Source organism: Dryobates pubescens, chromosome 15, assembly GCF_014839835.1.
Source record: "Dryobates pubescens isolate bDryPub1 chromosome 15, bDryPub1.pri, whole genome shotgun sequence".
Taxonomy (NCBI): Eukaryota; Metazoa; Chordata; class Aves; order Piciformes; family Picidae; genus Dryobates; species Dryobates pubescens.
In genome coordinates this window covers 17,006,390-17,032,557 of record NC_071626.1, presented here as the reverse complement: position 1 = coordinate 17,032,557, position 26,168 = coordinate 17,006,390, and the positions used below count along the sequence as shown (strand labels likewise).

At 45.1% G+C, this 26,168-nt stretch overlaps 1 protein-coding gene across 2 annotated transcripts in view; it reads left to right on the top strand.

Annotated features, from left to right (window-relative positions):
- The first annotated feature begins 10,990 nt into the window (after positions 1-10,990).
- The window catches only part of RESF1 (retroelement silencing factor 1), a 30,282-nt gene continuing 15,104 nt past the window's right edge, over positions 10,991-26,168 (top strand). For both annotated transcript variants that reach the window (XM_054168098.1, XM_054168099.1), the window contains exon 1: positions 10,991-11,114. The gene's annotated coding sequence lies outside the window, so the exon portion shown is untranslated. The remainder of the gene's footprint in view (positions 11,115-26,168) is intronic.

Below are 26,168 nucleotides of genomic sequence, written 5' to 3'. Positions count from 1 at the left end.
ACGAGTAGGAAGATAGTTGCACTGGCCACAAAACGTTCTGTATTGCAGGCAGGCTTTAATCCAATAATCCTGTACTTGTCTTTGTTCATATCATTAACCAACCTGATTGAAAGTCTCTTCTAGAAAAGGGTAGCATAGAGGTTTATGGCCTTCTGTAGCTGACAGAATATTTCATTTATGGAGGAAATGTTTTCAGTGTCATAAGACTCAATCATACTCCACAGAATAATTAGTTCACCTGATTTCTGAGTAACAGGTTGTAACACACATTTCTATGGTAGCAAAAACCTGAAGGAAAATGGCAACTGCAATATTTGAATTACTACAGATCCCAAAGGCTGAGCCTCTACAAATAGCTCAACCAAACTTAGCTTATTTGAAACAATGAATAAGTGCCAAAGGTCCTCTTGAGGGCTGGGGCACTCCAGACAGCCTCAGACTCTTTGAGAGAGACAAACCTTAGGCTGTAAGATGCTCCATGTAAGACAGTATGCTGTTTAGCATTTAGGTAATAATATAGTATGTTGAAGTGGGTTTGTACACAGCAAAGTTATGACTGAACCTATCCCTGCACAGGCAAGGCATTACCAGCGTGACTTTGGGATGAAATCTTTCCATTAGATTATATTTTGATTTGGACTCTTCCACATGAGAGTTGTGGAAAACAAACAGAGGACCTGAACAAACAGAGACTGGTGCTGTTACAGTAGCCACTGGGGCTGCTGTCACTGGCTTGGTTTTGTTCTTGCTTTATTACAAAACATTCTGTAAGTTTCTAAGTCCTCTGCAATGTTGTGCATGACACGTCTTCTTCAGATGGGTAAGCCAAGATAACTGTATGCCTACTTTTAGGGCTTTGATTAAGCTTCAACTCTTACGACGTTCATGATCCTAATCTGATAGATCCACAAATACAGAATGTTCTTTATGACAGTATGTAATGGAAACATTCTTTCTAAAAAGATAATGAAGAACTGGAAAGCAAAACACAGAAAACACATCAGCAGCAAAGAAATACCCTATGATGAGTCTTGCTAGAACTTGTCTAACAACAGAACAGACAAACAAAACTAACAATTTAACTTATATATTTTATGTCAGTGATTGATAGCATAAAAAAAGACAGCAGCTTGAAACCCTAATCTGCAAATGAACTCCTAATTTGTAGTTGGAATTTATGCACACATTTGTATCTTAAATGCTCAGGTTGTTTTGAATGGAGAGGGAGTAGAAATGTACTTGGGCAAGTGGAAACATGAGAAGAAATAGTAGAACAAGGAGTAAAATAATGTCATATATTGTTACCTAAGGTCAGCAGTTCACCTGGATCATAGTGCAGCCAAGCATGGTTTCATTCAATAACCAGACAGCAAGAAAATAAAATCATAAGGTAAGATGACAGGAAGATAAAGGAACTGGCCTGAAGACAGGAGATAACTAGACAGGGAAAACAAAAGCAGAGCATTGACTCACTGTGTTGCCTAAGACTCACATGGAATGAAACTACATATTGAGGCAAAAGCTCACAACTGCTGATTCTAGCTATAAAAGGCCTATCTAAAAGCCATTTGTTCTCAGCAGTGGAGATTTTAGGACACATAGACAGGATGCAGGACTGGCATGTCTTATCCTACATGTCATATGCAATGTATCCTGGGTAGATTACTTAGACACACATGCACTGATACTTCTGTTGGTGCACACATGAAAAGAAAAGCAGAAACACACTCAAGAAAAACAGAAAAGAAAAGCAGAATCTCAAGAAAAACACTTATTAAATTAAAGTTCCAGAAAAGGTGATGAAAAGTTATAAAATCCTAAATCCCTTCTGCTTCTGGGAACCCTGAGATCAGGTGGACATCTGGTGATGGCGTAGTACGCTGTGCAAACTTCATCCACAGTGAGCTCACCTGCACTCATAGAGATTTGCTCACGATACGGATTAAGCAGCCCTGATAGCAATCAGGTTTGGGATGTGGACTGAGCTCTGAAAAGTCTGAGGTGTGGGTTTTGTCTTATAATGAGGTCAGTTCAACTTCAGGGCACCAGTCCGGGGAGCTCTGATGACTCTGAGAAACAATGCTAATCCTCACTGATGCAGGCCTGCTGTTTTGGGAGACTCTGACCTTTCATCCTTCATTAAGGTTTCCCTGGGGCCAGTTATCTCAGTACAATTTTATCTTCAGGTAAGTGATATCAGCCTAACTTTAAACAGTCATCAATTCTGGTGACAATGCTAGCAGCATTAATAGTCCATTTCATGTATTTATTGCAGAAAAAGCCACGTTAAGTGGCAATTAAAGCAATTGTACAGAAACTTCCTAGTACCTACGCCTGTTAGACTGGTGTTAGACTTACCCTTTCACTGCCCCTCTAGCCCTAAAGTTTAATAGTGATGACTCTTATTTGAGGAGTTATGATGATTCACTGGTGTCCCTTGCTCTTTACTTGGGGGGGTGGAAATGATAGTGGTACAAGATCCTGCTCTCTGCGCTCCCTGTGAGAGGCTGAGGGAGCTGGGATTGTTTAGCCTAGAGAAGAGGAGGCTCAGGGGAGACCTTCTTGCTCTCTACAGCTACCTGAAGGGAGGTTGTAGCCAGGTGGGGGTTGGTCTCTTCTCCCAGGCAACCAGCACCAGAACAAGAGGACACAATCTCAAGCTGCACCAGGGGAAGTTTAGGCTGGAGGTGAGGAGAAAGTCATTAGCCATTGGAATGTGCTGCCCAGGGAGGAGGTGTTCAAGAGGGGATTGGACATGGCACTTGGTGCCATGGTTTAGTCATGAGGTCTGTGGTGTCAGGTTGGATTTGATGATCTTTGAGGTCTCTTCCAACCTTGGTGATTCTGTGATTCTGGAATCTGATGGTGATGGTGGGGACCTCTTCCTCACTCTAGGGTCTGTGCTTGGCTTTGTCACGTATCTTGTATTGTAAGTAGATGGATCACGTCAAATGCACAGGATAATGCAAAGGTGCTTTATTCTGGTGCCAGGGAACAGGGGACTAGTGTCCAAAGCACTTTTCCACTGAACCACCAATTTTAAGCAGCATTTTCCACAGTTTTGGATACAACTCATTATCATAAAAATTCTCATTCTCAGCAGTAACCTTCAAGATAATTGGACAGGTGTCTTCAAAACACATTCCATGGGATTACATGAAATTCCTCAGATTCTCATTTCTAAGCACAGTTCCTTATCTGGCATTAGAATTTGCCATATCTTAGAATATTGCTCCATAGAGGTTACAGTATGTACCAAGTACTTCCAAGCTAAATGTGGATAGTTATAAAACAATCATAAATAACTAAGTGTTCTGGTTTAAAAGTCTTGGTTGAGTCTTTAGCTTACAAAACATTTCTAATGTTAACATTTCTCAACAGTATCATGCACCACATCTTTGCCTTTATTTATTATTTCACAATTCTTTATTAAAAAAAAATTTACCATGTGTGGTTGAGTTTAAATTATGTTGGATACTTGCTCTCTGCTCTCTTTGTTATCCTTAAAACTGGTTTTATCCAGTTCCCAAGGCTTCATTCCTTTAGTTAGCAGTAATTGACCACTACTGATTTATTTACAACCCTGAGGTCTCTGGTATCATCTGGTGCCTGTACTTTCAAGCCCTTTGCTATCACTCTGCACTTCTACTCCTCTGTACTTCTAGGTCACTGACAGTTCCCACTACACTGAATAACGACCTGTTTTCACTAACTATAGTTACAGAAATACACTGAAACTAATATAAGAGTACAGCACAAAATTGCACAAATCTAAGTTAAAACAAGTTAGGTAATATTGTAGGTAATTTGTTAGGAAACAGTTACAGCTAAACAAACTAAGGCAAAGCCCTAAGCAGGCCAAGACAAGCCCAGACAAAGCAACTGTTGATAGCCTTGAAGAAGTGCAAAACTAAATCACAGCCTCTAGCCTCTCTACCAGCAATGGCACCACTTTACCTGGGCTATAAGGCTACACCCTAAAGATATATTTCTCTGACAGCATTTCCATTTGTGATTCCATGAGTTTTACATCTATGAAGATACAATTCCTTGGCTCATGTTTCCTCTGATGTAGCTTAATATATTATCTTGGTAGTGTTATCTGGGTGTGTCATCCTAGCAGTCTTAGCACATTCCAATGCTGTCCTCTTCTAGGGTTGATAACTAGATACTTCCCTGTTCCAGCAACTTTCAAAATTAACTTTATACATTAATGGTAAAATAATACATGCATACAACACTTTTTCCAACTCTTTGTCCTTGGTGTCTATATAATTATGGCATACTACCTGCATGAGTTTAAATCAGATTCTTTTCAGGTTATGATACCATGCCCTTAGCAAAGAAGAGCCAAAATATAAATGCTCAACCACTGTAAAAGAATATGTGTAGAAGGCTTTGAAGCATGAATGCACAAGCAAAATTTTCTTCACTGTTGGAAGTACTATATTATGTGGAAGATGGTACATTGAATTTGCAGCCCTGACCATCCATAGGGACAAACTTCTGATCAGGTAATCCCAGCATGCAGACCTGCAAGTGATTTTAGAGACCAGGAGGTGATAAAAGGATGAATGCTTTGAGAGTCAGATTACTGTGTGAAGGGAATATGACAATGGATATTTATGTGAGCCAAAAGGTGGTGGAAGTCAGGATATGGGAAGATTATTTCAAATAAGGAGCCATGTAAAGAATCTGATAAATGGATAAGTCAGTCTGGGAACCATTTGTGGATAAGACATGTGAAAATTCATCAAAGGAACAGGATTAAGAAACCAAATGAAAGAACAGTGGATATCCCTGTTAGAGAAATTGCCAGCCAGAGGCATGTGATAAAATCAGTGATAGCAAATATCAGTGCCCAGCAGAAACACAAAGATCAGGAAAACATGAAATGGAATAGAAGATGGAGGAATAAATGAACATGCAGCATATTACACAATAACTTGAAACATACCCTACATGTGTGACTCCACAAGTCACTGACTCAGATGGAGGCCTTTGCTTCAAGGGTTTAGTGAGGATGAAACAAAGGTTGCAAATGCTGTGACCTTCAGCCATCCTGACTGCACAAGTGATGCATAAAAATCACAGGCATTAGGGAAGACAGTAAGCATGGGAAGGACTGAAATTACCATTTTTCCTTTAAGAAGCTTCAGCTGACTGACATCTGGGATCTTCCAAGTCCCTTTTTGGAGTGAAGATGTTGTTCATTATGCCTGTAACTTCATTAGAAACTCTATCAGAGAGAAGTATTTTAACCTGGAAAGCTGATGTCACAGAATCAGCGTGGTAGGGGTTGGAAGGAAGCTCTGGAGATCATCTAGTCCAACCTCCCTGCTAACCTAGGTTCATCTAGATCAGCTTGTGCTAATCTAGAGGTCCAGGTGGGTTTTGAATTTCTCCAGAGAAGGAAACTCCACAATCTCTCCGGGCAGCATGTTCCACTGTTCCACCCTCAAGGAAGTTTTTCCTCAAGCTCAAGTTAAATTTCCCATGTTCTGCTTTGTACCTAGTGCCCCAGTTTTGTATCTGACGTTGACTGAACACAATCTGCAATACAAAGGTGAAGGCCTATCTGTGACTATAAATAGGATGAGTCCTCTGTCATATCAAATGAATGAAATACCATAATGAAAAATGAGTACATAGATCACAGTTCAAACTTATGGGCTACCAAGAATATTCTGCTCATTTATATCCCTTAGATAGCAGTGTTATTCATTGCAAGGTGAAGATTTGGAAGACTGGTAAAGAGTCAAGGATGTGGCTTGGTGTGCATGACCCAACTTCAGTTCACCAAGGGAGCATCCTGCCCCTGCTGACAATCATCAGTTCACAATGACCCCAAGTTCTATTTACTGCAGCACTGAATTGTTTGGTGTGCAACCATGTGAGGGTGGTAATACAGTCTGCTGTCAGAAAAAAAGAGCACATAAGCAGAGGCAGGGCCATCCCTGAGGCAAGCCTCAGCTGGATACCTGCCCCCAGCTGTCTGCTTTCCCCAAGGGCAGGGCTGAGGACATCCTATCACCCCAGCTGGGCCCAGCTGAGCCCCTGGCACCACATACTGCTGGAACATCAGCCCATAGGTCAGGCCAAGTGAGCGCAAACAGGGTCAGACGTAGCCTCAAGCTGGCTAAGCAAGGTCCTGGGGATGGTCCAAGGCTGGGCCAGAGCATTGACCTGTGTCTTGGCATAGCGCAGTGGAGCCACAGCCAGGCAGGGCAGGGCTGTGGGGAGCTGGAGGCTGGCACTGCCATGGTGTCTCTGCGGCATTGACTGTGACAGCTCTGGAGAGGCTCTGAATGGGGTCCTGAGCCATGGGCAGGGTGGGGTCAGGCCCATGGCAGCTGAGCAGGGACACTCAGGGCTGCTGGTGCCTTCAGGTCCATGACACACACCCAGGTAATATGAAAAAAACAGATCCAGTTTGACGACATCTCCACCACAAGCAAAACCCTTTCCTTCAGTGAAAACGGATTTTCCCGCCTACTATTGGTGATGATCACAGAAATAACAAGTGTGTCTCCCTTTGCTATTCTGAGAACTATGGAAAGTCAGTGCAGTGGGATAGTAACATTGTGTTTCAAGATGCTGGGAACAGCACACTTACTGATGGAGGTTTTTGATTGGAAGAAAATTAACTGGAAATGATAGTAACCTGATCTGGCAAGTTTATTTAGACTCAGCCTTACTATAAGTCCATGTAATATAGAGAAATTATAATGGAAACTATACATAGCATCAAAGAATGCATTGGGTTGGAAGGAACTCTCAGAGGTCATCTTGTCCAATCCCCCTGAAGCGAGCAGGGATATCTTTGACTAGATCAGGCTCCTCAGGGCCCCATGAAGTTTGACCTTGAATGTTTCTAGGGATGCAGCCTCCACCATATCTCTGGTTACTTCCTCCTAATGTCTAACCTAAATCTACTTGGCTCTAGTTTAAAGCTGTTGCCCCTTGTCCTATCACTACAAGACCGTCTAAACAGTCCCTCCCCAGCCTTCCTGTAGATCCCCTGCAGATGCTGAAATGCCAGTATAAGGTCTCTTTGGAGCCTTCTCTTCTCCAGGCTGAATGACCTCAACTCTCCCAGCCTATCTTTGTGGGAAAGGTGCTCCAGCCCTCTGATCATTTTTGTGGCCTTCCTCTGGATTCACTCTAGCAGGTCCATGTCCTTTCTGTGTGGAGGATTCCAAAGCTGGACATAGTAATTCAGGTAAGGTCTCACTGGAGTAGGCTGGCAGAACCACCTCTCTTGATCTGCTGGCCACACTTCCAGGACACGTTTGCCTTCTGGGCTGCAAGTACACATTGCTGTCTCATGTCCAGCTTCTTATCCACCAGTACCCCCAAGTCCTTTTCTGCAGGGCTGCTCTCAATCTCATCGTCCCCCAACCTGTATGACAACAAGGATTGCCCTGACAATAAGGACTGCCCTGACCCAGGTACAGGACATTGCACTTCACCTTATGAATCTCCTGAGGTTCACCAGAGCCAAAATCTAGATGAACTGAAACATATGAAAAAAACATGATATGGACTGAGATTAAATGAGTGTGAGATCCCAGGACAGAGTGGAAGTTGAAACCAGGTTGTGTTTGTCTCTGCCTAGGTTCCTCTCAAAACAGACAACACTCCCTATATTACTTCCTCCTCATTGGCCATAATTCTGCTACTCCTGTTTCTCAACCTGGTGTTTCCAACACATTTTGGCCCAATGTGGCGTAACTAATCTAATCAATGGATTGTAACAGACTTCAAGGCAAGCAGGCTTGCATCTTGAGAGTACCTTCTGACACTTAATTCATGGTAGTTACACTGCATTTATGTTATATGCTTTCTAAAGAGAGTGATTTATCCTTGACTCACGTGCTTTTTCAGAGTGCTCTCCTGTCCATAGTTCAGCCATGGCACACAGTAAGGCTCATTCCACTCAGTTTCTGTTTACAGCACCCTGCTGGTCACACTTTATTATAGGCCGCTCCTTTTTGCATAATAGATTCAGTTCTTGACCAAGGAGAGGCCATACCTGACAGTGTAGGAAGGAGGCAGGGATGCCACACAAACAGCACCAGGTTGGGAGGCATGCTCTGGTAGCTTGGAATCAGGAGAAGGCAAATATTGTGGATGCCCAAAAAATGAAGCACTGAGTGGCAAAGAAGCCACACAGCCTTGGACAATGAGAAAAGCAATACACAATAAGCCCCCTCTGCAGCAAAAGCCTCCTGATCTCACTGCTGTAATGGGAAATTGTGAAGTGCACGTAAGCATGTGTGTGTGTGTGTGCAGGGGTAATCAAAACATAGCACAGAATCATAAAATTGGTTTTGCTGGAAAATACCTGTAAGATCATTGGCTTCAGCTGTTGACCTAACACTGTCATGGCCCTTAAACCATGTCCTGAAGTGCCATGATTACATGTTTTTTTAACATCTTAAGGGATGGTGACTCCACCACCTTCCTGGGAAATCTGTTCCAATGCCTGACCAACCTTTCCATAAAGAAATTTTTCCTAATGTCCGCTAAACCTCCCCTGACACAACTTAAGGCCATTTCCTCTCATTATATAACTTGATACTAGAGAGAAGAGACCAACACCCACCTCACTCTGACCTCCTTTCAGGTAGTTGTAGAGAGCAATGAGGTCTCCCCTCAGCTTCCTCTTCTCCAGACTAAACAACCCCAGTTCCCTCAGCTGCTCCTTGTGAGACTTGTTCTCCAGGCCCTTCACTAGCTTCCTTGTCCTTCTCTGGGTATGTTCTAGCAACTCAGTGTCTTTCTCATAGTGAGTGGCCTAGAATTGAACACAGTATTCGAGCTGTGGCCTCATCAGTACCAAGTATAGGGGCATGATCACTCCCCTACTTGTTTTGGCCACACTACTCTTGATATAGGCCAAGATGCTGTTGGCTTTCTTGACCACCTGAACACATTGCTGGCTCACAGCTGTGAAGGAAAGTTTGTACAACCTTATAAAGTAATGTAGCTTTGTGAAGAAATCAGCTTTGCATATAGCCTTGTGAAAAACAGTCTTTTACAAGTAAGAGGTCATAGGTCTTAGAACAGATGAAGAATATATACAAATAAGGAAGTCTTATAGATAAGATGATCTGGAATGCAGGATGGAAGTGGCACAGTAAAAATGGACAATTTGACTCAAATTAATTAAAGGACAGAGTGATGAAAACAAAGATGATGAAGTAACCACCACCAGAGACCCCTGAAGACCACCAAAGGACTGTAATGAGCATGTGGTAGTGGGCATGAACCAATGTAAATGAGTTCTTGGATATCAATTGCATACATAATCCTTTTCTTGGGAATCTAATGAATATGTGTACAATGTACCAATATAACCAGGGCTTGTGATATGCTCAGGGATACATGTTAGGAGGAGATCTCCCCCGTGCCACCTTGTGCTGTAATAAAGAATACCTGCTTAACAGTAAATATTTTGCTGTTGAATCTAACTCCATCCTCTCAGCTGTCAAACAGCACCCTCACATTCTTTTCAGCCAGGCATCTTTCCATCCGCTCTGCCCAAAGCCTGCAGCCTTGCATGGGGTTACTGTGACCCAAGCGCAGGTCCTGCCAATTGGTCTTGTTAAACCTCACGTAACTGACCTTGCCCCTTTGATCCAACCTGTCCAGATTCCTCTGCAGGGCCTTCCTGCCTTCAAGCAGATCAACACTCTCACCCAGTTTGGTGTCATTTGCAGACGGTGCGCTTTTAAGAGTCAGAGTCTAGGTTATGGTTATTGTATTGTACACTGATTATTAAGAATTTGACTTAATCTGCAGAGGAGGTACATGTGATATGTTAAGTAACATTGTTTATTAGGAAGATATTATAGAAACTGCATTTAGGCTTATACAAGGCTAGCATGTCAAGCAGGATGTAACTAAAACTGTAAGAACACAACAGTCCTGGGAAACTGTAAGAACACAACAATTCTGGGAAACTGTAAACAATTCTGAGAAACTGTAAGGGCACTGGAGGAAGACTTCTTACTTCAGCCTCAACGACCACCAGATGTAATATGCAAGGCGGAACTACAGAGTATAAAAGAAGACGGCTTGTATAGTTCTGGTTCGACAGTTGGTGGAGTGGTGACTCCCCTGTCGTCCAGCGCTGCATTTTGCTTATATTCTGCTTGCTTTTATCATTCAATAAATTCGGAGTGGATTTTTATCACTTGTGTGGTCTAAATTTATAACAGTACAGGTGACTAAAACATCTAGTTGTTTTAGATGATAGGAAAGCTGTGCTAATTGCTAGGAATTGTGTGTAACAATAAACTGCATGGATTGCTAAAATCTTTAGATAATACTAAAGCTGTAACTACACAATTATGGTCAGTTCTCATTCTACTAAGGATTGTGATGTGCAATTTAAGTACTGTACTTTTTACATATATTTTCTTCACACATTAAATATCTAACACCCCCCCCCCCCCCCCATCTACCTGGTTTTCACTACAGAGCCCCAGGGTTCCTCCAATTACAGGCTGCTCTTGAAGACCCAGATCGTCCTCAGCTCATGGTGGGAAAGAACTACAGTATTCTTCTTATAAATGGTGATGTTCCTGAAGCAGGGAGCTGCCAGAGTTCACCGGGTACTCGAGAAGGCAGGGAGATCAGGTAGGAGGGGCTCAGCCTGGAGAAACTGGAGAAATCGGAAGCCAAATCTGACCGCGGTGCACAGCTCCCTGTCAGTGGCCTGGTGAAACCAGGGGCAGACTTATGCTTCCGCGGGCCGTACTCGACCTCTCAGGGGACACAAGCCGGCCGCAGTCTGAACCACGGCATTCATACTGCTTCCTTTCTGGGCTGGTGTGGCCCGCCCAGCTCAGGCCTCCGGCCCCTGATCCTCATACGGCCTGGCAGTCTGCACACGCCAGCGGGACCTGACAGCAGGGACCCCGCTTCCCCGCCCCGCAGAGGATCCCGCCCCGGGGCGGTCCTTGGCGCTAGCCCAGAGGCCCCTGCCCGACGGCGGTAACGGCACAGCGGATGGTCGTGGTCTTTTCCGCTTTTCGCCAGAGCCATCGGCTGCTGGCTCCGCCTCTGCGCGCAGAACGACTCGCCGGCTAGTCGCGCCAGGCTAGGTGAGGACGGGCAGTGGCGGAGAGGGAAAGGGATGGGAGCGGAGCAGGGCGGGGCGGACCGGGCCACACCACTCCGCAGTGGTGGCTGTGCGGCACGATCTATGTCTTCCTCCGCCTGTGGGGCCGTGGACCTGAGGGCTGCAGGAAGCCGCTGCCTTGGACCCCTAGGCGAGGAGGAGAGAGCTGGTGAGGGCCGCGCGGCCCCTCCAGTGGGGCTGGAGGCGCGTAGCTGAGCCGTTTTGCTCGGGTCGGGTCGGTGAGATCCGCCTCTCCCTTGGGGTAGCGGAGGAGGCCGCGAGCGGAGCCGTGAGGAGCAGCGGCAGCTGAGGGCCCTGCAAAACTGTGGTGGTCGGTCCGGGCGGCTGCCGGTCTCTTAAGGCGGCCGGCGGTCCCGTTCTGACGCTTAGGGGTGGGGGATACTTGATGTAGAGCCGGTCAAGCACCGAGACGCGCAGTAGCAGGCGGGTAGTTTGCGGCTCGTCTCGCAGGCACAGTTAATATCAATCAAGCGCCCTGTAAGTGGCTGAGCAAACGCGGTGGTACCTGCAGGCGCGCTTTTCGGTCGAGCTGTCTCCAGAAACATCCTCCTCTGCAGAAGTTTATTTACTGTCTTTCTCCATAAAATATGGTAGTCTAGGGAGACAGGGCTGAAAAAATAGGGAAAAAAAAAAAGGAAAATAAAGTAGGAATAGCTTTTAGGGTCGTGAGCTTGTATTGTGAGGAATGCCAGGTATTTTAGGTGCCCTGCATTCAAGCTTTGTGAGGGAAGGCCAATGTTGACCTGTCGTTTTGCTTCAGCCTTTCAGGTATGTATCGCAAGGTATGGGGTAGGAAGGCAGCATTTGGCCTTGTGTAAGAGGGACATCTGCAGTCAAGTGTTGTGGTTGAACTAACAAACCTGTTTATATAACAATAGATAGAAAGGTTTTAAAGACATGTAGGTTGTTATTTCTGCTTTTGTGATTGAAAGAATTACATAACTTACTTATGTGTGAAAAAAAAGGCAAGTGCCCTTGGTATGGGGAAAACTTTTGTATAAAATAAGAATTAATATGGGAAAAGATTAACCTTTTGTATAACATAAGAATTTTAAACTGTCAAAAGGACCAAAATAATCACAAGGGATTGCTAAGTGGATGATAATAAAGAGAGGAGAAACATCTGCAGGATTGAAGGACTGAAATAGTCACAATGGGTAGCTATAAGAAAAAGAGGAAAAACATCCACAGAAACTCACAGAAAACAGGAAAACCTGCAACAGATTTCTGGGACTAAAACACTCCCACTTCCTCTTTTATGAAAATAAATTGAGTTTGTGAAATTCTGCTTGGCACACAGGGTCTTAATAGAGACCCTACCTGCATTGGCACACAGGGTCTTAATAGAGACCCTACCTGCATCTTAGTGCTGTAATAAAGTATGTAAAACTCCATAATTTATTTGAGTCATGGAGTTTCTCTTTTTCACAGATCACCCTATCAAACACTTGTTTCTCAGCTTGCTTCATATGCTTTTGGTATTGGTGAAAACAAGAGGCCTCAGGATGTGAGTATGTTTTCCCCTGGAGCACTATATATGCTTCAGAAGCCCATAGGAATGCTGGAGATTGTTTTCTTAGAAATTATTGAAAGATTGACAACTCTTTCTAGGAGCTCTGTGGTAATGTCAGGCCTTTCCCCACTCTTAACTAGCCTCCTGGGATGGCTTAGAACAAAACAAACCCAGCTCACTGTGATTCCTGGTAAATATTTTCTAGCTCTTGCTTCTGAGAATGTTGGGAGTAAAACTTGTCACTAACATCAAAAGATCCCAGCTGAATTCTTATCACCTGATTTCCTTGACTTAACCAGCCAGTGTCTTAAAACATTTAGGTAAACATTTCTGGCAGAGAAAGCAGGCTTGCGTTAACAATAACAGCAGGATCTGACAGCAGTGTGGCGCTTGATAGCCACTGTAAACGTTCCTCTTGAGTCTCAAAGCAAAGTTCTAACCAGTGTGTAACCAACAAGTGATAGACTTCCATGTTTTCTGCAGGCAAGCATACTTCAATATCTCTTTCTAGAAAGTACAGAAAATAGTACTTCCTGTTCCTGGCTCTCTTGTTTGTGGGGGTTTGTGTGTGGTGACATTGATTTTTATTTTTTTTTTAAATTTTATTCAAAAAAATAATTATTTATTTTTTTAAGAAAAATGATCAAAATGGGCCTGTGTGTTTGCCTCATTACCTGTGATGGAGTAGAGGTGTGATGGCACACCTGGCCAAGTGAGGGTGTTTATTTCTGGGGCAGTCCTCATTGCCAGGCCTTTTGCCCATAATGGACCAGTTGACCTGCTTGCTATGATCTTCTGAGTGTATTGACTTTTGGCTGTGGGATGCAAAGGAAGGAAGTGTTTTGTGTTAAATCCTGTATGTGCTGAGCTTGCTCAGTTTCATTTGTGGCAACCAGGAGCAACATATCAATGTGTTGGAGATGCATGACTTCGTCGTGTTTGTGGCCTCTCCTGGTCCTGATCAGTGCACTAATGAATCTGTTCCTTTATTGTTGGGCCTTTCTTCACTTTGCTGATGGCTAATAATCAACAAATGGGCACAGGAGGGAGAGCACTACTCCCCACTCTCTAATTTAAAAAGGGTGAGAGGGAAGGCTGGAGACAGCAGAAGTGTAAGGGGAATAGAAGGCCAAGAAGGTGCTTTAATTCCTAGAGCAGCTCATGCTTTGCTGAGCCTGACTATGAAGGCATGTGGGAAACTGTAGAGCATGCTGGTGACTTTTAAGAAGAGGGGGGAAAATAAAAGGTAAGGAAAAATGGTGAGGAAAATATGCAATGGTTGTTAATGTTTAGAGGACTACTTCATGAACTGATGAAAGCACTAATAAAAGGAAGCTGTTGTTTCACAGTAGATTGGACCTGCCAGGAGATTTTCCAATGTATTATTAGTAATTTGGGACATTGGAAACTGTTCAGTGATACTGGTACAGACCATTGCTACTTTGGTAAAAGTAGCAGTTGCAGCTTAATAATTGTTGTCCCTTCTTGGAACAGACCAGTGAGGAGGTCCTGCTTGTCCAGTGGGTGCTACACATCTGCCTGAAGGGACACACAAAAAAGATTGCTGAAGTATTTTATTATCTATAGTCTGGTTCATCATGAAACACTTCAAGTAGCAACATCAGTGCAACTGAAAATGTAGAAATAGGGGAAGAAATGGAATTGGGGAAACTTTAAACTTCTCAGCCTTTCTTTGCCACTCAAAGTATTTCTAAGCTCTACCTAGTATTGTCACAGCCACAGTCTTTTCAAAGGAATTGAGTACTTTCTCATTGCTGACAGAGAATGGATTTTTGCTTCTTCACGCATTTGCTGACTTCATAGTAGTAGAATCTTCCTGATTTTTTACGTTTCTGATAAACATTGCAGTTGTAACTTCTCAACAGTTTTGAAATTGCAAAGGGCAGTGAAAATCTAAGCCAAAAGCTGTAGGCATTTACAGTTGGAGGAATTGCAAGCAAGATTGTTTAATGAGTGAAGTGTTGGTTATATATGCAGGAAACTTGACAGCTATGCTGTATTTTAAAAAACACTCTTGTGACCTTGAAGCTAATAATATGCCTTACTCTTGATGGAAATGGTCTCCACAAAATGTGAAAATGGCAAGCTCTTTGAGTGAGAAATTACTATTGTTCTCCTTGTCTGAAATTCAGTGAACTGCTTGTTGGCACTTCACCTGCTATCCTATATATGGCATCCTGGCCTGCATCAGGAACAGTATGGCCAGCAGGAACAGGGAGGTGATTCTGTCCCTGTACACTGCACTGGTTAGGCCACACCTCCACTACTGTGTCCAGTTCTGGGCCCCTCAGTTTAGGAAGGATGTTGACTTGCTGGAGCGTGTCCAGAGAAGGGCAACAAAGTTGGTGAGGGGCTTGGAACACAAGCCCTATGAGGAGAGGCTGAGGGAGCTGGGGTTGCTTAGCCTGGAGAAGAGGAGACTCAGGGGTGACCTTCTTGCTCTCTACAACTACCTGAAGGGAGGTTGTAGCCAGGTGGAGGTTGGTCTCTTCTCCCAGGCAACCAGCACCAGAACATGAGGACACAGTCTCAGGCTGCACCAGGGGAGGTTTAGGAGGTTTAGGGAGGTTTGTCCATTGGAATGGGCTGCCCAGGGAGGTGGTGGAGTCACCATCACTGGAGGTGTTCAGAAGGAGACTTGCTAGGGTGCTTGGTTGCATGGTTTAGTTGATTAGGTGGTGTTGGATGATAGGTTGGACGTGATGATCTTGAAGGTCTCTTCCAACCTGGATTCTATTCTATTCTGATTGCAAGCTTTTCTCGAATTAGTAATTGGGTGTCAAAGACTAGAGAGCAGTACGTCTAAAAGGAGATAACTACCATGATCTGGAAGAGGGGATTGAGTGCACCCTGAGTAAGTTTTCGGATGGCACCAGGTTGGGTGGGAATCTTGATCTGCTTGAGAATAAGAGGGCTCAGCAGGGATCCTGGGCAAGGTAGAACCCTGCTTTGGTGGTGTAGGCTGCATAAAAGGAGCCTCAGGGGAGACTTTATCACTCTCTGCAACTATCTGAAAAGAGGTTGTCCGGAGGTGGGTGTTGGAACAAACTGCCCAGGGTAGTGATTGAATCATCATCCCCTGAGATATTTAGAAAAAGTGTGTAGTTGTGGTGCTTAGGGATATAGTTAAGCAGTGGTTGGATTTTCCAGGTCTTTTCCAGCCTAAACAATTCTATGATTCTACAACTACTGGATATGTAAGACAGTTCTTTGAATGTGCCTTAAAACTGGGAGGGAAGTTGGAAATTCTTCAGACATCAAAGTGCATTTGGGGATTTCTCTGCATTTCACTTTTGTTTCCATGAAGTGTGAGAAGTAGAAATCTGCAACTGCTGCACTGTCTAAAATACACCTATTGAAATTATTTGCTCCATTAATATGTCAATCATGGCAATTTTTTTATTTATGTAAATGTGTGGGAAAGCAGCAGAAGAAATAACTGACCAAGTGTTAAGAGGATAACCTATGCTGGCATTGAAGGAGCACCATTTATTTCCAGGACACTTTCTAGCAATAAAATAGAAGAATTTGAGTCTAAGGGCATGTGGAGATAAGAGCATTTGCTTCATTGAGGTTAACTGCTCAAGGACCTCTTCACTGCGAAGGAGACAGTAAGGGAGGAAAAATAAAACTGTTCAGAGATAGAAACCTGAAGGACAAACAGTACTGGGGATAACAGGGAACAAACTTCCTCAGCTGTGTTGGTTGTTAAGTGTGTGGATTATGAGTGTTTGTTTTAGCAAGGTCTTCTGACTTTGTCAAATGACATTACAGTGAGAAGGTATAAGAAGTCAAGCAGCGGAGGGAAAGAGAACATCGTGGCTTAGTCAAGACCTGCTGGACAAACTAAAAGGCAAGAAGGAACTGCGTGGGAAGTTCAAGCTATGTTTCTTGGGCAGAGTGTAGGAATACTGCTTGGTTGTGCAGGGAGGAGGTCAGGATGGCTGGGGCAGCACCGGAGCTCATTTTGCGAAGGGATGTGAACAATAACAAAAGGCTTCTACAGATATGTCAATCAGAAAAGAAAAGTTAAAGGAAACGTACACTCTACAATGAGCAAGCAAGAATGGCAGGCTAGTCACAGCAGACAAGGAGAAGGCTGAGGTTCTCAACTTTTTTTTTGCCTTGGACTTTATTTGTGACCTCTTCCCTCACACCTCCTGAGTTGGGCTACAGGATGGGGTCCAGGGGGTCAAAGTCCCTTCTACTGTAAGTGAAGAGGGCATGTGACCACCTGAGGAACTTGAACATGCACAAGTCTATGGGACCTGGTGAGATCCATTCTCATAGTCCTGAGGAAACTGGCTGATTACCATGCCATTCCATGCCATTTGAAAAGTCCTGGCAGTCAGTTGAAGTCCCTGGAAGAACAGAACCTATGCACCCATTTTTAAAAAGGGGGACCCTGGGAACTACCAACCTGCCAGCCTCACCTCTGTGCATGAGAGAATCATGGAACAGGTCGTCCTAGGAGCTCTGATAAGGTATATGGAGGACAGGGAGGTGATTTGAGACAGTTATCATGGCTTCACTGAAGGCAAGTCCTGCCTGACTAGTCTAGTGGCTTTCTACATTGGAGTGACTACATCAGTGGACAAGGGAAGGACATTGGATGTCATCTATCCAGCCTTAATGCAAGGCCTTTGACATGGTTCCACACAACTTTTCTAAGTTGGAGAGATATGGATTTAATGGGTACACTGTTCAGCGGATAAGGAGCTGCCTGGATGCTCACATCTAGAGGGTAGTGGTCAATAGCTCATTGTGTAAATGGAGACGTGTTGTCAAGTGTTCCTTGGAGGTCTGTTGGTACCAGTGATGTTCAATATCTTCATCAATGCTATAGACAATGAGTTTGAATCACACAATATATCTGGTTGGAAGAGACTTCGAAGATCATCCTCAGCAAATTTGTAGATGACACTAAGCTGAGTGGTGAGGCTGATATGCCAGATGGATGGGATGTCACCCAGAAGGACTTGGACAAACTTGAGAAATAGGCCCAGGTGGAACTCGTGAGGTTCAACAAGGTCAAGTGTGAGGTCCTGCACCTGGTTTGGGGTAGTCCTTGTTATCAGTATAGGCTGGGGGATGATGATGATATGGGATGATAGGGAGCAGCCCTGCAGAAAAAGCCTTGGGGGTACTAGTGGGCGAAAAGCTGGACATAAGCTGGCTATGTGCATTTGTAGCTCAGGAGACCAGTTGCATCCTGGACCACATCAAAAAAAGTGTGGCTAGCAGGTTGAGAGAGGTGGTTTTGTCACTCTGTTTTGGTGAGATCTCAGCTGGACTACTGTATCCAGCTCTGGGGCCCTCAAGAAGTACATGGACCTGATGAAGAGGGTCCAGAGGAGGGCCAGAGAAGAGAGAGGGAAAGAGGCTGATAGGGACATCTTGGACACTTGGTAGTAGCTATGATTCCCAGCATAGGCAGCATCCTGCTGGTGGTCTTCTGATTCATGTGGTCCTTGGTGGGGAAAGCTTCTGAAGGTTGGTTGCCAAGAAGCTCTCTTTTTACACTCCGTAACATACCCTGCCTGTGGATCTCTGCCAGTCTCCACATTTCTGAGGCGTGTCTGAGGTGTGGTCTGCCTTGGAGTCGGGTAGCTTTTGACCAGGAGGAGTGTGTTCATGTTATAGTGACATTATAATGAGCAAAGTTTATCTAAAGCCTGTGGTGTGGCTCAGTTGGTAGCACATAAGACCCTTAATGGGAAGCTTGTGAGTTCAAGCCTGCAGTGGGCACTATTGTCCTCCCTACTCTAGTCATGAGGTCTGTGGTGACAGGTTGGACTCGATGATCTTTGAGGTCTCTTCCAACCTTAGTGATACTGAATACTGAGATTATTTCCTCATTGATGCTGAGGTAGCTGCTGTCCAGGAAGACTGATCACAACTGCTGAATAGTTGACTGGTAATGGGGAATGGCAGGGTACTCTCCATACTATGCAGTTCTCATTCCTGGAGCGTTTGCACCTTTGTATCCATACAGAGTGCATTCCATTCTTGGGCTCAATAACTGGCTCTCAGGCAGGCTGCTGCAGGCTCATGTTAAAATGCTAGCCTGTTTTGGGGTACAAGTTTCTGATGACAAGGTTAAGGCAATGGTGTCCTTCCAGCTGACTCTTACAATGTGGCAATGGATCACCTGAAACTTACAGCAGGGTTCCATACAAAGAAGGTTAAATAAAATTGGAGGCACAGGCAGGCTGACAAACAATTGTGAAAGAAATGGTGCACACGCAGAGGCAGATCTGAACCAAACTGCACACATATGGAGGTTGACCTGTGATTAAAAATTCACTTTTTGTGTTTCAAGAAAAGGGATGTGTGCTGACATTATCAATGGATGGTCAATGAACCTTGCAACATCAGGCCATTAGAGTCCTCATGAAGTCATTGATTATCTTCAAATCCTCACAAAATCTTCTGTGAGAAGTGTTCCAGATCAGGGGGAGCACTGGTTAGGCCACACCTTGAGTATTGTGTCCAGTTCTGGGCTCCTTAATTTAAGGAGAACATGGAGATACTTGAATGTGTCCAGAGAAGGGCAATGAGGCTGGTGAGATATCTTGAGCCCAAGCCCTATGGGGAGAGGCTGAGGGAGCTTGGATTGTTTAGCCTGGAGAAGAGGAGGCTCAGGAGACCTTATTGCTCTTTACAATTACCTGAAGAGAGGTTGTAGACAGGTGGGGGTTGGTCTCTTCTCCCAGGCAACCAGTGTCAGAACAAGAGGACACAGTCTCAAGCTGTGCCAGGGGAAGTTTAGGCTGGAGGTGAGGAGAAAGTTCTTCACAGAGTAATTGGCCATTGGAATGTGCTGCCCAGGGAGGTGATGGAGTCACTGGAGGTGTTCAAAAGAAGATGGGATGTGGCACTTGGTGCCATGGTTTAGTTGTCACGTGGTGCTAGATATTAGGTAATAGATTGGACTTGATGATCTCTCAGGTCTTTTCCAGCCTGGTTAATTCTGCAATTCTGCAATTTTAAGTTCTCTGAGGATTCTGACAGTAAGCAGGAAGTGCTCTGCTGTCCTCTTTACTGATTCAGTCTACTACTGCCTGCTCTGAAGCTGGCTGTCTTCCATGGTTCACTTGAGCTGTTCTAAATATACGCTGCACTCAGTCCTACAGCCCAAGCTGCATACTCAGCGTATTTCCAGTGCAGACAAAAGCACCTACAAGTCAACCAGGTCAGAGGAACCTGGCTGACTATCTGTGTGGCCTCTGCAGTACTAGTGCTGGCACGTGGGAAGGTGCACAAACATGTTGCCAAAGATGCTGGATTATGCATCCTGCTGTGGTCCTGGAGGACTCAAAAGGCATTGCTTCTGAATTGCTGTTTATAGGATATTTATAGGAGTATAGATTATTTGTTTTGGTTGGTATTCTGCATTCTGGCCACAACTGGTGCTGAGTCATTCTTAAGTATAATTCAGGCAGCAGGTGGCCCAGGTATGGCCAGGGGATTCCTGACCACCCTAGCTCCAGGCTGTTGCACTTGTGACGGAGATAACGGCACAATGGGAGTATTTTCCAAAGCATGGCTTATCCTGATGTACCATTCAAGCAGCAGATAGCCCAGATGTGGTGATTGTTGCTGCAATTGTATCCAAGATAACAGTACAATGGAGCACATCCTGAGATCTCAGAGGGGCAGGGCAGCTATTCCAGCACAATGGAGCATATCTTCCCCAAATGGGGCACATGGGGCTTGCCTGTATAATTGATAACACACCTAAAGTTGGACTAGCTGGTGGGTAGAGGCTGTGAGTCCATGCAGGGTTATCAGAAGACCTATGAAACAAGTGTGTGAGTGCTGTTGAAGGCAGCACCTCTGTGGCTGTCTGGAACAGTGTCCTCCATGTGTATCTGGGGTGCATGTTCAGCCTTGCTACTGGTTGAGCCTGCAAATAGGAACACAGTAACAGCACTTGTGTTCACAGAATTGGAACAGTGGCACTTGGGTGTCCAGGCTGGGCTTCAGCATCAGAGCAGGAGCAACTGCCAAGCCATAGAGCTGCTTGAAGGTGGTCACTTGTGATATCCCTTAACAAGTACTGGGGATTTGCTAATGAAACTATTTGAAGAGCATAATTTTGATGAGTTTTGAATTAATGGCTGTTGCTTGAACTGAAAAGTCTATTACCTGTTTTGAAAAAGTCCTGTTGGAGAGCTCTTCCTGCTGTGCTAGATTTGGGCCACGAGGACTTTGAGAATTAAGAGCATTCACTTAGAATAATCCTTAAACTAACAAACCTGCTAACAAGCTGACTCAGAAATACTGCTGGATAAGACTGAATAAAGTCACAGGAAAAGTCATAGAATCAGTAAGGTTGGAAAAGACCTCAGAGATCAAGTCCAACCTGTCACCCAACACCTCATGGCTACAAAACCATGGCTTCAAGTGTCACATCCAGTCCCCTCTTGAACATCTCCAGGGACGGTGACTCCAGCACCTCCCCGGGCAGCCCATTCCAATGGCCAATAACTCTTTCTGTGAAGAACTTTCTCCTCACTCAAGCCTAAATGTCCCGTGGCGCAGCTTGAGACTGCTCCCTGACTGCATCTATCAGTTCAGGAGGCCAGTTATCCTGAAGTCCTCCTGCCTTACTGTTGAAAATGGAGGCAAAGAAGCTATTTAGTACCTCAGCCTTTTCCTTGTCTTTACAGTATCACAGTATCACCAAGGTTGGAAGAGACCCCAAGGATCATCAAGTCCAACCTGTCCCAACAGACCTCACAACTAGACCATGACACCAAGTGCCACGTCCAATCTCCCCTTGAACACCCCCAGGGACGGCAACTCCACCACCTCCCTGGGCAGCCCATTCCAATGACGAATGACTCGCTCAGTGAAGAACTTTTTCCTCACCTCGAGTCTAAACCTCCCCTGGCACAACTTGAGACTGTGTCCCCTTGTTCTGGTGCTGGTTGCCTGGGAGAAGAGACCAACCCCTTCCTGTCTACAACCACCTTTCAGGTAGTTGTAGAGGGCAATGAGGTCACCCCTGATCCTTCTCTCCTCCAGGCTAAACAATCCCAGCTCCCTCAGCCTCTCCTCATAGGGCTTGTGCTCAAGGCCTCTCACCAGCCTTGTTGCCCTTCTCTGGACACGTTCAAGTGTCTCGAGGGGCCCAGAACTGGACACAGGACTCAAGGTGTGGTCTAACCAATGCAGAGTACAGGGGCACAATGACCTCCCTGCTCCTGCTGGCCACACTATTCCTAATACAGGCCAGGATGCCATTGGCCCTCTTGGCCACCTGGGCACACTGCTGGCTCATGTTTAGGCAGGTGTCAATCAGCACCCCCAGGTTCCTCTCTGTTTGGCAGCTCTCCAGCCACTCTGACCCCAGCCTGTAGCTCTACATGGGGTTGCCGTGGCCACAGTGCAGCACCCGGCACTTGGACTTGTTAAATGCCATGCCATTAGACTCTGCCCATCTGTCCAGTCGGTCAAGGTCCCTCTGCAGAGCCTTTCTACCCTCTGACTAACATCCGTTCCCAACTTGGTGTCATCTGCAAACTTGCTGATGACTGACTCAACCCCCTCATCCAGATCATCAATGAAGATGTTAAAGAGGATGGGGCCCAGCACTGATCCCTGGGGGACGCCACTGGTGACTGGCCGCCAGCCGGATGTGGCACCATTCACCACCACTCTCTGGGCTCGGCCCTCCAGCCAGTTCCTAACCCAGCACAGAGTGTTGCGGTCCAAACCACGAGCTGACAGCTTAGCCAGCAGTTTACTGTGGGGGACGGTGTCAAAGGCCTTGCTGAAGTCCAGGTAGACTACACCCACAGGCCTCCCCATGTCCACCAGATGGGTCACCTGATCATAGGAAGGAGATCAGGTTGGAGAGGCAGGACCTGCCCTTCCTAAATCCATGTTGGCTGGACCCGAGCCCTTGACCATCCTTCAGGTGCGCAGTTATTGCCTCCAGGATAATCTGTTCCATCACTTTCCCTGGCACTGAGGTCAGGCTGACTGGCCTGTAGTTTCCGGGTTCCTCCATCCGTCCCTTCTTGTGGATGGGCACCACATTGGCCAGTTTCCTGTCATCTGGGACCTTTCCAGTGAACCAGGACTGGAGGAAAATGATGGAGAGTGGCTTGGCCAGCTCATCTGCCAGCTCTCCCAGCACCCTAGGATGGATCCCATCCGGTCCCATGGACTTCTGGGTGTCCAGGTGGCTCAGCAGGTTACAGTTACAGTGTTCCCCTCCAGGTCCAATGAAGAGTGGAGGTTCTTCTTGCCCTCTTTTTAGCATTACTATACTTACAAAAATGCTTTTTATTGTCTTTCACGGAAGTGGGCAGCTTAAGTTCTAACTGGGCTTCTGCCTCTCTCATTTTTCTCCACATGATCTAACATCCTTAAATGTATCTTGAGTTGCCTCTCCCCCTGTCCAAAGGCGATACAGCCTCTTTTTTCCCCTTAATTCCTTCAAGAGCTGCTTGCCCATCCAGGCTGGTCGCCTTCCCCAGCGGCTCATCTTTCAGCACATGAGCACAGCCTGTTCCTGTACCTTCGGGAGCTCCTGTTTGAAGTAGGTCCAACCATCCTGGACCCCTTTGTTCTGAAGGGCTGCTGTCCAGGGTACTCTCCAAATTAGTTGCTTAAATAAGCTGACGTCTGCCCTCTGGAAGTCCAAAGTAAGGGTTCTGCTATTGCTCCTCCTTATTTCCCTGCATATTGAAAACTCCACTAGCTCATGGCTGCTGCACCCTGGACAGCCTCCCACCATCATGTCTCCCACCAGCCCTTCTCTACTTGAGAACAGCAGGTCAAGCGGGGCTTGACTCCTGGTAGGCTCACTTAAGAGCTGCATCAAGAAGCTGTTCTCCATACACTCTAAGAACCTTCTGGAGTGCCTGCTCTCTCCTAAGTTCCCAGCAGATGTCAGGCAGGTTGAAGTTGCCCACAAGGTCTGATGATCTTGAGATGGCCTCCAGTTGCTTATAGAATATTTCATCTGCCTCTTCATCCTGGTTGGGTGGTCTATAACAGACTCCAACCAGTCATGGTGACTGGAGGAGACAATGCTAAGACTGCAAAGGAGGGTTGAGAGGAAGGGCCTGATTCAATATGAAATTCATGGGTGTAAAACTAAAACGGGCCAAGGCAATAACCATTTTTGTAATGCTCCTCTGTAGCAGCAAATACCTTAGGGGACAACAAAGCCAATAGGTTAATGTAGGAAATACGCTGTTGGAGGTGATGGAATGGGAATCTGCAGAAAGAAGTGGCCAGTTTTCATATGCTTAAAGTTACTGTAACTGCCCTGTGATTGACTGCCAGTCTGAGATAATCGGTGATTTCTGACAAATTATCTGCTGTGTAACTGCTGATACTCCTGTAGCAGGAAAACCCCTCTGTCTTGGTGTTGCTGTGACATGTGAAACACAGTTACACACCAAGAATCCAAATTTTCCTCAGTTTGTATGTACTCTTGGGAATGTTTGGTTGATTCAGACCACCTTGTACCCCAGGGGCAGGTCTGCCAAGCTGCCCTAATTTTGCAAATTAATTTTAAATGACTTTGGTTAACTGGGACTAGCTGCTGGAAGTCCAGAAGCAGGAACTGGAGCATATTTGTGTTGTCATGCAGCTGAACTTCTGTCTTTTCAGTTCTTGGAATCTTGTGTTTGCTGAACTATGTGTCCTGGAGAGGTGGGAAACCACAATTGTAGTTCAGTGTGGCTAGTGTTGAAATACCTGTTTGGTGTTTAGCATTTCAGTCCAATTAAAGGGAGCTCTACAGAGCATGTAATAATAATTGAAAAATACCAGCACAGGATCTTAATGCCCCATGGTACAAAGTTATGCATAATATCAGTCACTTGCCAAAGATCTGCAGTTGGTAAGGAGTGCCTTAACCTTGAGAGGGGTCCCAGTTCAAGGAGAGATAACCACCATGTATCCAGCTGCTTAGCAGGGAGAGCAAAAAAAGAAAAGGCTCACTCAGGCTGTCATATTTTTGGAATAAAGTGGTTGGTTCCTAGTCAATTTCTGTGCAATGGAAAAGGTGAGCATGAGACTCCTTGTATCCACAACTTCATTTGTTCCTCGACAAATTAGTCTTGGAAGAACTGCCTATTATTCATGTGTTAATCACATGACCAGTGTTTTATGTCCTTCAAAGCTCACCATGTCACCCTGTTCCTGTGTAGCTTTTTCAAAGAACAGTTTGGAACCAGAGAAGGCCTTGACCGGATCACAGCCTGGGGCTCTACTTCCTTCAGAGCCTGAACCAATCACTAGTTTTGGTGAAGGAGTTGAGTGCATCTGTCACACTCCTTGCTTTATGTAATAAACATAGTGTATTGAAGATCAGTACTAAAGATACAGTTATTTGAGTTTCTTAGCTTAAGGCCTACAGTTAATGGTAATTAATACCATTGCACATACCGAATCATTTGGCTGTATGTGTGTTACATGTTGGATTAACATAATTTCTTTTGGGTTATGTCCAAGTTTGATATACAGAATGACTATAAGCAATAATCTCAATAGAATCAAAATTAACAAAACTGAAAATTCAGAGCTACAGTTGCTCTGGATGACCATACAAGCTCATAAACATACACAGCCATTGCTGATGTAGAGGAGACCTGTCTCAGCCTGTTCACAGAATGTACTGAGGAACATCAGTCTCCTCCAGGGGGAGTTCCATTCACATATGCACCCCTTCCCAGATTAGGGATGCAGGATCCAGTGTTCACCTATTGTCCTTTATTTCTCTGCCAAGCCTCTTGTGGATCACAGACTTGTCTTGGTGTAAACTCAGAGATAGGATAGGGTAAATTCATTCAGTACTTTACTCTCCTGTAGCCAGTATGTAGGCAGAAGCTGAGTTTGTGTTTGTATTATATATAAAGCTTACTGAGAGCTGCTAGGCTTGCAGCTGTCATTTGGTGTCAGCAACATTATTCTGTACAACTTTTATGGGTTTCAGCAGGTAGGATTCTGCTGTCAGTTTCTCTTAAGATTCCAGCTACTGTACCTTGCACCCCTGTTTGGGCTTCAAGGCATCTTAGAGATGATGAAACAGTCACTTGGGTTACTCCAGAAGATTCAGCAATAACTTGAAATCATTGTTTTGGATGTTCCTATAAAAGTGAAGTGTTTGTAGTCAACCACTGTCCTAGTCTTAACTTAGGTAATGGTAACTACAAAGGAGAGTGAAGATTTTGCAGAGATATGCTCACTGTGTCTACCTTATTGCCTGGGGTTTCTACATTCCATACTGTTTAGCATTCCAAATAATCTGTCAGATTTCCATATGTGGAAGTGTGGTCATCATGTCCTGGCTGTGCAATACTGTAGGTAAGTGTCTGAGCATAAGTGAGCAGGAGTCTTTGGCAATAAAGAAAAGTAAACAGGGTAGATGGGCAGTGAAGTTCAAGTACTTCTGAATCAATTGGGCCCACAACCTGGGCTGCTCAGGGATCCCAGCACCTGTGATAGGCATGG